The following is a 14,122-nucleotide window of genomic DNA, read 5'->3' as shown; positions in this document are numbered from 1 at the left end:
TATACTGGTGGGAAATGACTTAGAAGATGTTTCAACAGGCAACGACGATTTGCCGGTCACGTTTACGCACTGGCAGGGCACGTCACATGCCAGATTAGATCGGATTTACGTTTCGGGGGAGTTGAGCCCTAGCAGAGCAGAATACCAAGTTAAGCCTGTGGCTTTCACTGATCACGCACTTCTAATTGCGCAGTTTAAGGCGTCGAAGGTGCCACAGAAGCAAAAAGGGGTGGTCCCATGGAAGATGAACGAGAGCTTTTTGAACGACGAAGCCTTCGTGTCACTGATAAAAAAGATGCTTGCGGAGCTTAATAAGGAAGGAATAGACGCCCCAGCGTGGGAACGTTTCAAAGAGGAAGTACGAGCCAGTGCAATCGAGTACGGGCTGAAAATGGCAGCGGAAAAAAAGAAAGAGATGAAGGTGCTAATGGGAAGCTTGAGTACCATAATTATGGCAGAGGAGAAAACGCCCAGGTGTTTCACACAAGACATAAAAGGAATAAAGAAGAAGATACTGGAAAATATGCGAGAGAGGTACCGTGGCGCACAAGTGCGCAGCAGGGTAGAAGCCATTGAGAGAGACGAGACCATGGTGAAAGTTTTCCTGGTGCGGGAAAGAGAAAGAAAGGAACAGAAATTCATATCAAGGATACGAAGTGACGCCACCGACATGGAGGGGACGGAGGCTGTAGAGGAAGAGCTTTACAAGCACTACAAAACACATTTCAGCGCGGAAGAAAACACAAGTGCGAAATGCGCGGATATTTGCGAAGGAGTGCCAAAGGTGAACCCCGAAGACAGGCAACAAGGCCGTGTAAGAATCACTCAGCAAGAAATTCGGGCGGCAATCAAGAAGCTATCCAGGAACAAGGCACCTGGACCCGACGTCCTCGGTTCAGCTTTCTACAAAACCTTTGTGGACGATTTGTCTCCCGTTCTAGAAGTGGTTTTTGAGGATATTAGAAATCGTGGACTAATGACTCCGACAATGAGGAAATGCAACACAGTTCTCATTCCGAAGAAGATGAAGCAGAAGGGAGTCCCAACCGTGTCTGATTTCCGCCCAATAAGCCTCCTCTGCAGTGATTATAAAATACTTGCAAAGATACTAGCACGACGACTGGACAGCGTGCTCTGGAAAATCATTGGCACCCATCAGACCTATGGAATCAAAGGGAGGAAAATCTCAAGTAATATTCACCTGATAAGGACAGTATGCGAGGTGGCAAAAACAGTTGGCCCTCCACTAGCAGTATTTCAAGCGGATCTGAACCAGGCCTTCGACAGGGTATCCCACGGCTTCCTTTTCGACCTTCTGCGATGGATCGAAGTCGGGGAGGACATGGTAGAATGGGTGGAAATATGTTACAAGGAAATCTCGGCGCAGCTCGTGGTTAACGGCTGTCTGAGTCCACGCTTCTCAGTTACGAGGTCAGTGCGGCAAGGATGTCCCCTGTCGCCAATTTTGTTCGCACTCTACCTGGAGCCGCTGTGCCGTGCGATAATTGACAACGTCCTAATAAGTGGGCTGAGGGCGCCTCATCAAGAGGTTAAACTTGTAGCGTATGCGGACGACGTCACAGTAATCTGTTCAAGTAAGGAACAAGTGAAGGTCGCCCTTGCGATTGTGGAAGCTTTCTGTGATGCGTCTGGAGCCCGCCTCAACATTAACAAATCGAAAGGAGCGTGGATAGGAGACTGGGAAGAGAAGCCTACGCAATATCTCGAGACACAGTGGACCTCAGAAGTTGGAAGGTACCTGGGAGTAAGCCTAGACTGGGAAACTGCCGACACTGCAAAATGGGAGCCAAAAATCAACGCACTTCAGGCGAAGCTAAAACCGTACCAAGGCAGAAAACTGTCACTGATAAGCCGGAGCTACGTATGCAACACGGTGCTCTTCCCAGTAATCTTGTACCCGGCCCAGGCAACGCCCATTGACGCAGCGACAGTACATCGCTTTGAAAGGACATGTGCCGTATTCCTGTGGCAGTCCAAATTCGAAAGAATGCGGCGAACCGACATCTTTTGGCCACTACAAGCGGGAGGGCTCGGTGTCGTCAACCTTGAGATCAAAATAAAAGTGTTACGCTTTATATATTTCCGAGACGAAGCAAGACCCCAGCTTCGAACTGCTATTCAGACCCTAGGAACCCACCATCTTCTGCAGTGGATCGTCAGCACGAAAGGCGGCGTGCCCAACACCAGGGTGCTTGGCTTCTACAGGGAGATTCAGAAAAGTATCACCTTTTTCTGCGAGAAGTTTTCCTGGGACTACCTGTCCAAGGTGAAGAAGAAGAAGTTATACTGGGATACGGTATCCAGCTCCTTTCCTCCTCCCCTTTATCGCCGCAGCTACAATGAAACACGCGGAGAGCATGGGCAGGATGTGTTAAGACGCCTGCGAAGACGGAGATTAAGACGAGATTCCACTTCCGGCAGCGGAAGCGTAAGGACGTGGGAAAAATGAGCTCCGACTCCTTTTAACCTCACGTCTGCCTTATACTGGTATATATCCCTTTAGATGCACATGTGCCCTCTAAAGAACATATGTTATGTATACAGAGGGTAAATATTGGGTCCGTTCAATGTGAGAAATGTCCGCGTGGCATAATGCATAAGGCGTCTGACTTCGAATCAGAAGACTGCAGGTTCGAGTCCTGACGCGGACGATCGCTGCGAGACTCCTTTTAACCTCACGTCTGCCTTATACTGGTATATATCCCTTCAGATGCACATGTGCCCGCTAAAGAACATATGTTATGTATACAGAGGGTAAATATTGGGTCCGTTGAATGTGAGAAATGTCCGCGTGGCATAATGCATAAGGCGTCTGACTTCGGATCAGAAGACTGCAGGTTCGAGTTCTGACGCGGACGACCGCTGCGAGACTCCTTTTAACCTCACGTCTGCCTTATACTGGTATATATCCCTTCAGATGCACATGTGCCCTCTAAAGAACATATGTTATGTATACAGAGGGTAAATATTGGGTCCGTTCAATGTGAGAAATGTCCGCGTGGCATAATGCATAAGGCGTCTGACTTCGGATCAGAAGACTGCAGGTTCGAGTCCTGTCGCGGACGACCGCTGCGAGACTCCTTTTAACCTCACGTCTGCCTTATACTGGTATATATGTAGAGGAGGTGGAGTTCCTCTACATGAGTCCTGACCGGCGATGATGGAATGTCCCAGCGGGCAGATGTGCGTGGCCTCACGCTAGGACGACAGGGCTACATCTGATCGACAGGACTACTTCCTTGTCAGTGCACGGACTACGTCTATCGACTCCACCGTTGCGTGTCTTGGCCTGTGCCGTGCCTGAATCACCAGCTGAATCACCCTTCGCCGCCATACTGAAGGAATTCCCGGCACTCACCCAGCCACCTGACTGGACCAGGCCTGTGCAGCACGACGTGGTCCACCACATCACCACCCGTGGCCCACCGGTCCACTTTCGCCCGCGTCGTCTGGCACCCGAGAAGTTCCGGGTAGCCAAAGCAGAATTCGACCACATGCTTGAGCTCGGAATCGTCCGGCCGTCATCAAGCACCTGGTCGTCGCCATTGCACATGGTGCCCCAAAAGACCGGAGATTGGAGACCGTGCGGCGACTACCGCGCTTTGAATCAAGCCACTATCCCGGACAGATACCCCATACCGCACATCTTGGATTTTGCTGCGCAGCTGGAGGGCGCCACAGTATTCTCCAAAATAGATCTTGTCCTTGCGTACCACCAGATCCCGATGGCCGAAGAGGACATAGCCAAAACCGCGATCACAACACCTTTCGGATTATTCGAGTTTCTGCGGATGCCCTTCGGGTTGCAGAACGCCGCTCAGACGTTCCAGCGGTTTGTGGACAACATCATCAGCGGCTTCCCCTTCGTCTATGCGTATATTGATGATATCCTCGTCGCAAGTCGTTCGCCAGCCGAACACGAGCAACACCTTCGTGCGCTGTTCTCCCGTCTTCACGACTATGGAATCATCATTAACGCAGCGAAGAGCGAGTTCGGCGTTCCGGAACTCGATTTCCTCGGGCACCGTGTCAACAGCCAGGGAATCCTGCCTTTGCCTTCCAGAGTTGCGGCCATCCAGGACTTCCCGCTTCCCACTTCCTTGACCAAGCTGCGCCAGTTCCTTGGGTTAATCAACTTTTTCCGGCGCTTCATTCCGTCGTGCGTGGCCAAGCTTATTCCACTCGAAGCCATGCTTACTTCTAAACGTACTATGTCCCCACCGCCTCTATCATGGACCGAAGAAGCCACTGCCGCGTTCAAGGCCATTAAGGAAGAACTTGCGAGCGCATCGCTCCTTTTCCACCCCTGCCATGACGCCGAAACGTCCATTATGGTTGACGCCTCCAGCACAGCCGTCGGCGCCGTGCTTCAACAGCGTATCAGAGGAGCGTGGCGCCCCTTGGCGTTCTTCTCTCGCAAGCTCAAACCGCCAGAGACGAGGTACAGCACCTTTGGACGAGAACTTTTAGCCATCTACCTCACGATAAAGCACTTCCGACCTTTCTTGGAAGGCCGTGCATTTACAGTGCTTACTGACCACAAGCCCCTTGTATATGCCTTCTCTGCATCAGGTACCAAATACAGTCCTCGCGAAACCCGTCACCTTGCGTTCGTCGCGGAATTCACCACCGACATTCAACACGTCAGCGGTGCTGACAATGTAGCGGCGGATGCTCTCAGTCGCGTGAACGCTCTCGGATCGCTGCCTGCACTCTCTCTCGACGCCCTGGCCCAAGCACAGTCTTCCGACGCCGAGCTGGCTCAGTACCGTTCTGGCGCGGCTTCTTTGACCATCGAAGATGTCGCCTTACCCGGTTCCTCCACTCTGGTTGCCTGCGACACTTCTCAGGGACGGCCCCGACCTTTCGTCCCCTCTTCCCTGCGACGTCGCATCTTCGAGACGTACCATGCGCTCTCTCACCCCGGCGCCCGCGCTTCTCTGCGCTTGATTTCCCAACGGTATGTCTGGCCGCACATGAACAAGGACGTCAAGAACTGGGTGCGCGTTTGCCTTCCCTGTCAGCGCAGCAAAGTGCAACGGCACGTCCGCAGAGCACCAGAAAGGTTCTTGCCCCCCGACGACCGTTTCGCGCATCTCCACATTGATCTGGTTGGACCGCTTCCGGTATGTGCTGGCCACCGGTATATTCTGACCATCGTCGATCGCTTCACCCGGTGGCCCGAAGCCGTTCCCATTCACGACGCTACCGCCGCCACCGTCGCCTCAGCCTTCATCTCCACCTGGGTATCGCGGTTCGGTGTTCCGTCAATCATCACCACAGACCGGGGCGCGCAGTTCGAGTCCAACCTGTTTTCCAACCTCACGCAAGCCCTTGGCACCAAACGTATTCGAACAACCGCCTACCACCCGGCTTCCAACGGCCTCGTTGAGCGCTTTCACCGGCAGCTGAAAGCCGCGCTCCGGACCTCATCTGACCTTCCTTGGACAGAAGTCCTGCCCCTAGCTCTGCTGGGAGTTCGGTCGGCTTATAAGCCAGACTTAGGCTGCACATCGGCGGAATTAGTTTTCGGGACGTCTCTTCGCTTGCCTGGCGATATCATCGACCCACCTCCCGACTTCCCGTCTCCATCACCAGCCGACTACGTGTCCCGCCTTCGCCAAACAATGGCCGCCCTCCACCCGATCCCCCCGCGTGTGCCACGCTCTGCTGCGACGTACCAGAACCCCGAAATCGAAACGTGGTTTCACACGTCTTCCTCAGGTGCGACGCAGTCAAGAGGCCCCTTCAGCACCCATACTCCGGCCCGTACGCTGTCGTGCGAAGATCTCCTACGCATTACACCATCCTGGTAAAGAACCGAGAGGAGACTGTCGCCCTGCAGCGATTCAAGCCCGCCCTCCTCGACGTTCCTGCGACGTCCCCCAGCGCCGTTAACTCCCACACAGGGCCGACGCCAATTCTTCCTGCCACTTCGTCCGCACTTCACTCTCCACCCTCGACTTCATCGCCTCCCCCCCGCCGCCGACACGTCACCTGGGCCCCACAGCTATGTATCGCTCGACATCTTCCGACGCCTGACTAGGGGGGGAGCCCTGTAGCGGCATCGCCATTACCATTCCCGCGCACCAATAACCTAGGCGCGCGGGTAATAAAAACCTTTGCCTCGGCCAGCTCGGGCTCTAGTTCGACTGGCCTGGCTCTCACGGCAACCTGTGTCTAGTCTACCTCTTTCTCCGACATGGGTCACCAAATGTAGAGGAGGTGGTGTTCCTCTACATGAGTCCTGACCGGCGATGATGGAATGTCCCAGCGGGCAGATGTGCGTGGCCTCACGCTAGGACGGTGCCGGTAGAACTGCCGTGCCAGAGCCGTAGCGCGTGGCAGCAGAGGCACGTCTTCGTCATCACACACGGGCCGCCACATATATCCCTTCAGATGCACATGTGGCCGCTAAAGAACATATGTTATGTATCAGAGGGTAAATATTGGGTCCGTTCAATGTGAGAAATGTCCGCGTGGCATAATGCATAAGGCGTCTGACTTCGGATCAGAAGACTGCAGGTTCGAGTCCTGTCGCGGGCGACCGCTGCGAGACTCCTTTTAACCTCACGTCTGCCTTATACTGGTATATACCCCTTCAGATGCACATGTGCCCTCTAAAGAACATATGTTATGTATACAGAGGGTAAATATTGGGTCCGTTCAATGTGAGAAATGTCCGCGTGGCATAATGCATAAGGCGTCTGACTTCGGATCAGAAGACTGCAGGTTCGAGTCCTGACGCGGACGACCGCTGCGAGACTCCTTTTAACCTCACGTCTGCCTTATACTGGTATATATCCCTTCAGATACACATGTGCCCGCTAAAGAACATATGTTATGTATACAGAGAGTAAATATTGGGTCCGTTGAATGTGAGAAATGTCCGCGTGGCATAATGCATAAGGCGTCTGACTTCGGATCAGAAGACTGCATGTTCGAGTCCTGTCGCGGGTGACCGCTGCGAGACTCCTTTTAACCTCACGTGTACCTTATACTGGTATATATCCCTTCAGATGCACATGTGCCCTCTAAAGAACATATGTTATGTATACAGAGGGTAAATATTGGGTCCGTTCAATGTGAGAAATGTCCGCGTGGCATAATGCATAAGGCGTCTGACTTCGGATCAGAAGGCTGCAGGTTCGAGTCCTGACGTGGACGACCGCTGCGAGACTCCTTTTAACCTCACGTCTGCCTTATACTGGTATATATCCCTTCAGATGCACATGTGCCCTCTAAAGAACATATGTTATGTATACAGAGGGTAAATATTGGGTCCGTTCAATGTGAGAGATGTCCGCGTGGCATAATGCATAAGGCGTCTGACTTCGGATCAGAAGACTGCAGGTTCGAGTCCTGACGCGGACGACCGCTGCGAGACTCCTTTTAACCTCACGTCTGCCTTATACTGGTATATATCCCTTCAGATGCACATGTGCCCTCTAAAGAACATATGTTATGTATACAGAGGGTAAATATTGGGTCCGTTCAATGTGAGAAATGTCCGTGTGGCATAATGCATAAGGCGTCTGACTTCGGATCAGAAGAGTGCAGGTTCGAGTCCTGACGCGGACGACCGCTGCGAGACTCCTTTTAACCTCACGTCTGCCTTATACTGGTATATATCCCTTCAGATGCACATGTGCCCTCTAAAGAACATATGTTATGTATACAGAGGGTAAATATTGGGTCCGTTCAATGTGAGAAATGTCCGCGTGGCATAATGTATAAGGCGTCTGACTTCGGATCAGAAGACTGCAGGTTCGAGTACTGACGCGGACGACCGCTGCGAGACTCCTTTTAACCTCACGTCTGCCTTATACTGGTATATATCCCTTCAGATGCACATGTGCCCTCTAAAGAACATATGTTATGTATACAGAGGGTAAATATTGGGTCCGTTCAGTGTGAGAAATGTCCGCGTGGCATAATGCATTAGGCGTCTGACTTCGGATCAGAAGACTGCAGGTTCGAGTCCTGACGCGGACGACCGCTGCGAGACTCCTTTTAACCTCACGTCTGCCTTATACTGGTATATATCCCTTCAGATGCACATGTGCCCTCTAAAGAACATATGTTATGTATACAGAGGGTAAATATTGGGTCCGTTCAATGTGAGAAATGTCCGCGTGGCATAATGCATAAGGCGTCTGACTTCGGATCAGAAGACTGCAGGTTCGAGTCCTGACGCGGACGACCGCTGCGAGACTCCTTTTAACCTCACGTCTGCCTTATACTGGTATATATCCCTTCAGATGCACATGTGCCCTCTAAAGAACATATGTTATGTATACAGAGGGTAAATATTGGGTCCGTTCAATGTGAGAAATGTCCGCGTGGCATAATGCATAAGGCGTCTGACTTCGGATTAGAAGACTGCAGGTTCGAGTCCTGACGCGGACGACCGCTGCGAGACTCCTTTTAACCTCACGTCTGCCTTATACTGGTATATATCCCTTCAGATGCACATGTGCCCGCTAAAGAACATATGTTATGTATACAGAGGGTAAATATTGGGTCCGTTCAATGTGAGAAATGTCCGCGTGGCATAATGCATAAGGCATCTGACTTCGGATCAGAAGACTGCAGGTTCGAGTCCTGTCGCGGGCGACCGCTGCGAGACTCCTTTTAACCTCACGTCTGCCTTATACTGGTATATATCCCTTCAGATGCACATGTGCCCTCTAAAGAACATATGTTATGTATACAGAGGGTAAATATTGGGTCCGTTCAATGTGAGAAATGTCCGCGTGGCATAATGCATAAGGCGTCTGACTTAGGATCAGAAGACTGCAGGTTCGAGTCCTGACGCGGACGACCGCTGCGAGACTCCTTTTAACCTCACGTCTGCCTTATACTGGTATATACCCCTTCAGATGCACATGTGCCCTCTAAAGAACATATGTTACGTATACAGAGGGTAAATATTGGGTCCGTTCAATGTGAGAAATGTCCGCGTGGCATAATGCATAAGGCGTCTGACTTCGGATCAGAAGACGGAGATTCCACTTCCGGCAGCGGAAGCGTAAGGACGTGGGAAAAATGAGCTCCGACGGAGCAGCGAACACGGCTAAGCCTAGCCGGGAAAACACCAATGTTTCATCGTCTTCTACCTCGACCGATAATTACCGGCTTCTGCTACCTACTCTGCCTACAGGAAACATTTCCAGGAATACGGTTTTCCTCCACGCCGACCCGTCAGCGAGGCCATATAGGGCTGACGATTTTGCGGATGGTGTGTTTGCGGTGATAAACAGGGACGATGTTGCACAGTTCGGGGCATACTTGTTCAACCACGTTTGGGCTCTGACGTTGCATTCTGGGCTACCGAAGGAGAAGCTGGCAGCAAGGAAGGAAATCACTGCGAAAGGCAAGAAGTGCTTAATTATTGATCCAAATCAGAAGGATACGCAAGTGTCAATCCACTGGCTCCCGATGCACGTGCCAGATAGTGCAGTCATAAGTGCCCTTAATGCGTTTGGTAAGGTGGAGGACATACAGCGTGAAAAATGGCGGTCAACTGCATTTGCGGGTGTAGAAACCACGACGCGAAAGGTCAAGATTGTCCTGCGGGAAGGAGTCTCAGTTGACAGCATCCCGCATATTATGAAGATCTTGGGGGGACAAGTGCTCCTCGACATTCCAGGCAGACCGCCACTCTGTCTCAGATGTAAGAGAGTGGGCCATTTGAGAAAGCATTGCAAAGTGCCGTGGTGCAAGTCATGCCGAAGATTTGGCCATGAGACGGAGGACTGCGTGGACACCTATGCTTCTAAAGCAACAGTAGTCGACGAAGATGGTGCGACAGTGGAATTGATGGATGTTGAGGAGTCAACAAAAGCAGGAAACAAGGAGCAAGAAAGCCCTTTTGGCGCAAAAGAGGCAAATACGGATCCTCAACGTGTGAGCCAGCCACCCACCGATATCCAAGTCAGCACTAATGCGCATAACCCCGGTCAAAGCCAGACTGCGGCCCCCATCGATGGAGAAGAATCGGTTTCCAAGGCTGACCGTTCGACAGAGCGTGACAATATATCGAATCTAATACAGGGGACGCCCCAATGCGATGCAGGGAAACCGAGCAGCAACCAAGAGCGGGAGCTACCAGGCTACAAGGACGAACTAGAATCAAGTCGCAACAAGGACGAAGCTGCAAGCTGTAATGAGGTTGAATCATTGCAGGGGTCAGGCAACGCTCTGAACGAGGGAATATTAGAAGGAGGGAAAAGTGACCGTAAGTGGAAAGAAGTCGGAACAGGCCTAAAACGAACAAGGTACACACCAACGCCGATTATTACCCCAGAGGAGAGACGACGGCTACTGAAAGAACAGAAGAAGTAAGTCGGACAAGCCCACAAATATGAGCAGAAGCGATTGTCTGAAAATAGCTACTATTAACGCCAACAGTCTGATAAGCAAAGAAAGGAAAGCCTGGTTAATGGACGCCGTACTGAAAAGCAACACAGATGTTCTCTGCGTGCAAGAAACCAAGATTTCGTCAAAAGAACAAGAAACCGAGTTAGTCAAAGCCTTCCAACGCGGGTTCGTCGTGCTGCATGCCGCGGGAACGAAAGGGAGTTCGGGAACTGCAATCTTCGTCAAAAGGTGCAACAAAATTGCGGTTATCGACTATGAACTAGAACAGAATGGCCGGGTTGTCTGCGCAGACTGTCTTTGGAGGGGTGAAATCATTCGAATTATTAGCGTTTACGCTCCCAACGAATGTGCGGAACGAAAGTTGTTCTTTGAAACCAGTGTGAGGCATTTTTTGGACACAGCATGCAAAGTGATTCTGGCAGGGGACTTTAATTGTGTGTTGAGGAAAGAAGACTGCACTTACAAAACAGAAAAGCGAGATAGCAGTGTGACTGTGATAAAAAGGTTGCTGCACGAACACGACCTGCAGGACAGCGGAATCGTAAAAGGCAATGGACAGATAAGATTTACCCACTGGCAAGGAGACTCCCATGCTAGATTAGACAGAGTGTATGTGTCGGGCGAAATCAGTTTCCAGTTGAGCGAATACAATGTCATACCAATGGCTTTCACAGATCATGCCTGTGTAAGCGTTAAACTGAAAGCCGATAAAAGTGGACCCAACCATTCGCGGAACACAACATGGAAGATGAACGAGGAAGTTCTTGAAGACATCAGGTTTGTAGAGGAAATTCAAAGAATGATCTCCAACTTAAAGGAAAAGGGAGTGGATGCACCTTCCTGGGAGAGATTCAAGGAACAGGTTCGGGTCAAGGCCATCGAATACACAGTTATGAGAGCGGCAGAAAGGAAGATGAAAATGAGTGTGCTCACAGAAAGCTTATGCACTGCTTTAAAGGAAGAAGAAATGAATCCCGGAAGTTTCATGGAAGATGTAAAAGAAATAAAGAGGCAAATCCTAGAGGAGATGAAACAAAGGTTCATAGGAGCACAAATAAGAAGTCGGCTGCAAACCATTGAAAGGGATGAAACGCCGAGCAAGGTCTTTCTTGTCCGAGAAAGGGAGAAAGCAAAAAGAAATGAAATCACTAGACTCATGGTGGACGGCACAGTTCGGGAAGGCGCAGACATGGTGCAAGCTACTTTTCTGGAGCACTACAAGAACATATTCAGTAAGAAGGTGGCGGCGTATGCATCGGAAGAGGATCTTTTCAGGCACGTGCCCAAAGTGACAGAAGAGGGAAAAGAAAAAGGAGAAGGGAAGATAACAGAGAAAGAAATTCAAGCTGTAGTGAAAAAGCTCCCAAGAAACAAAGCACCGGGGCCGGATGGTATTGGCTCTGCGTTTTATAAGAAGTTCGCTGTGGAAATAGGTCCCATCTTAGAAACCGTCTTCGAGGACATGATAATAAGAGGTCTAATGACGCCATCGATGAGGAAGAGCCTTACGGTTTTAGTGCCAAAAAGAAAGTGCCTGCAGGAGAGAATACAGACAGTGTCCGATTTTCGTCCAATAAGCTATAAAACACAGACTATAAAATACTCGCAAAGGTGTTGTCACGACGGTTGGAAAGTATCCTGGACAAAATCATAGGGGAGCATCAGTCATATGGCATAAGGAAAAGGTCTATAGCAACTAATCTGCACATGATGCGAGTGGTAATAGAAACAGCAGCGGCAACCAGCTCCAAGATCGCGGTTTTTCAGGCAGATCTCAGTCAGGCATTCGATCGAGTGTCTCATGCTTTTTTATTTGATCTACTGCGTTACGTCGAAGTAGGACAAGACCTCCGCGGATGGATCCAAATCTGCTATCGAGATATCTCGGCACAGCTTGTGGTTAATGGAAATACAGGAGAGAGATTTCCCATCACTAACTCTGTACGGCAGGGATGCCCAATGTCCCCCACACTCTTCTCGCTATACCTGGAGCCTCTATGCCGTGCAGTCGTGAAGAGCCAATCAGTCAGCGGCCTAAATGTAGGGCAGCGAGAAGTCAAGTTACTGGCTTTTGCAGACGACGTGGCGCTCATTTGCGCAAGTGCAGGACAAGTGGAAGCTGCCTTCGGAATAATCAAGACCTTCTGCGAGGCGTCGGGGGCCAAGATCAACCTCAGCAAGTCAAAAGGAACCTGGCTCGGTGATTGGGAAGTGAAGAGCAACAGCTTTCTCGGCATTGAATGTACGGAAGCAGTAGGGAAATATCTCGGCGTCAACATTGATGAGGAGGCAGGGGACACTGGTAGATGGAAACCTAAGCTGAATGCTATGCACGACAAGTTGCAGCCCTATAGAGGACGTCAGCTCTCTCTGCTCAACAGGAGCTATATATGCAATACAGTACTATACCCATCGCTATATTACTGGGCGCAAGTGATACCACTGAACTCTGATGTTGCGCAGCTTTTTCAGATTACATGTGCTACTTTCGTGTGGGAGTCGAAGTTCGAAAGAATGCGAAGGACGAACACGTACTGGCCTCTGCAGGCAGGAGGACTGAACGTCGTCAACCTGGAGATAAAGATCAAAGTACATCGTTTCATTTTCTTTAGAGATGAGGCACGGCCTGAGTTACGCGCGGCAATGCAAAGCCTAGGAGCCAAACACCTGATACAGTGGATTGTGACCACTGCGACACCAGCGGCGGACACAAAAACGCTACGTTTCTACAAAGAAATCGAGCAGAGCATAACCTTTTTCCTTACGAAGTTCTCGTGGGAATATCTGGCAAAGGTGAAGAAAAAAACGCTGTACTGGGACACAGTGACCAGTCTGTTCCCTCCGCCGATGTACAGACAGGACTTTGCTGCTTCAGCTGCAAATGACGTGCTTAAGCGCGTGAGAAGCCTACCGGTACCCGTGGGAACAAGGGACTTCTTCGTACGGTTTCATATTGAAGTACTCGCTGTTAAGGTCTGGCTCCAAGGAAAGGGATTCTTTATGCCACAGGAACCAAGATGTCATATTTGTGGAGAAACGGAGACCCTTCGACATGTATTCTGGGATTGCAGAAACGCTGTACTGTTTTGGGGTGACCTTCGAGCCTCGCTGGAACTAACTGACGATTTTTCATTTGAGACTCTCAAGCTGTTAGACTTCAGAGGACAAGTTCACGAAGAAATGAGGAGCGTCATCGTCGCAGTGGGACTGCATGCCCTGTGGAGAGCACGTACGGCAAGAGTTGAGTGTGATGTTAATGCCAAGTCGCCAGTAGTTTACATGAAGAACAAGCTCGGGTGGACACTGTCCCTGATAGGCACCGGAAGGCTCAGGGATGAAGAAAAGTGGAAAGACCTAGCCCCTGTGATCAAGGCGCTGCAACCCGAATCCTTTGGACAACGCTTTAGGTGTCGTAGAAACCGTGGGATAAGCAGGAACAGCAAGTGGTAGGAAAGAAAGTGGGCGTCAGAACGCCACTATGGGGTTTTAAATATCCAATACACAAGTTGTGTATGAGACGTTTTTATGAACAATAAAATGGGGGGACTTCGGATCAGAAGACTGCAGGTTCGAGTCCTGACGCGGACGACCGCTGCGAGACTCCTTTTAACCTCACGTCTGCCTTATACTGGTATATATCCCTTCAGATGCACATGTGCCCTCTAAAGAACATATGTTATGTATACAGAGGGTAAATATTGGGTCCGTTCAATGTGAG

At 50.5% G+C, this 14,122-nt stretch overlaps 1 non-coding gene across 1 annotated transcript; it reads left to right on the top strand.

Moving 5' to 3' along the window:
* Nucleotides 1-3,013: 3,013 nt before the first annotated feature.
* Trnar-ucg (transfer RNA arginine (anticodon UCG)) lies at nucleotides 3,014-3,086 on the top strand. The gene has a single exon. It is a non-coding gene; the product is annotated as a tRNA-Arg (tRNA).
* Nucleotides 3,087-14,122: the final 11,036 nt, after the last annotated feature.

This window comes from Ornithodoros turicata, chromosome 1, assembly GCF_037126465.1.
Source record: "Ornithodoros turicata isolate Travis chromosome 1, ASM3712646v1, whole genome shotgun sequence".
In the NCBI taxonomy this organism is placed as follows: Eukaryota; Metazoa; Arthropoda; class Arachnida; order Ixodida; family Argasidae; genus Ornithodoros; species Ornithodoros turicata.
Note: the sequence above shows the minus strand (reverse complement) of the source record. Positions and strands in the feature narration are given on the sequence as shown.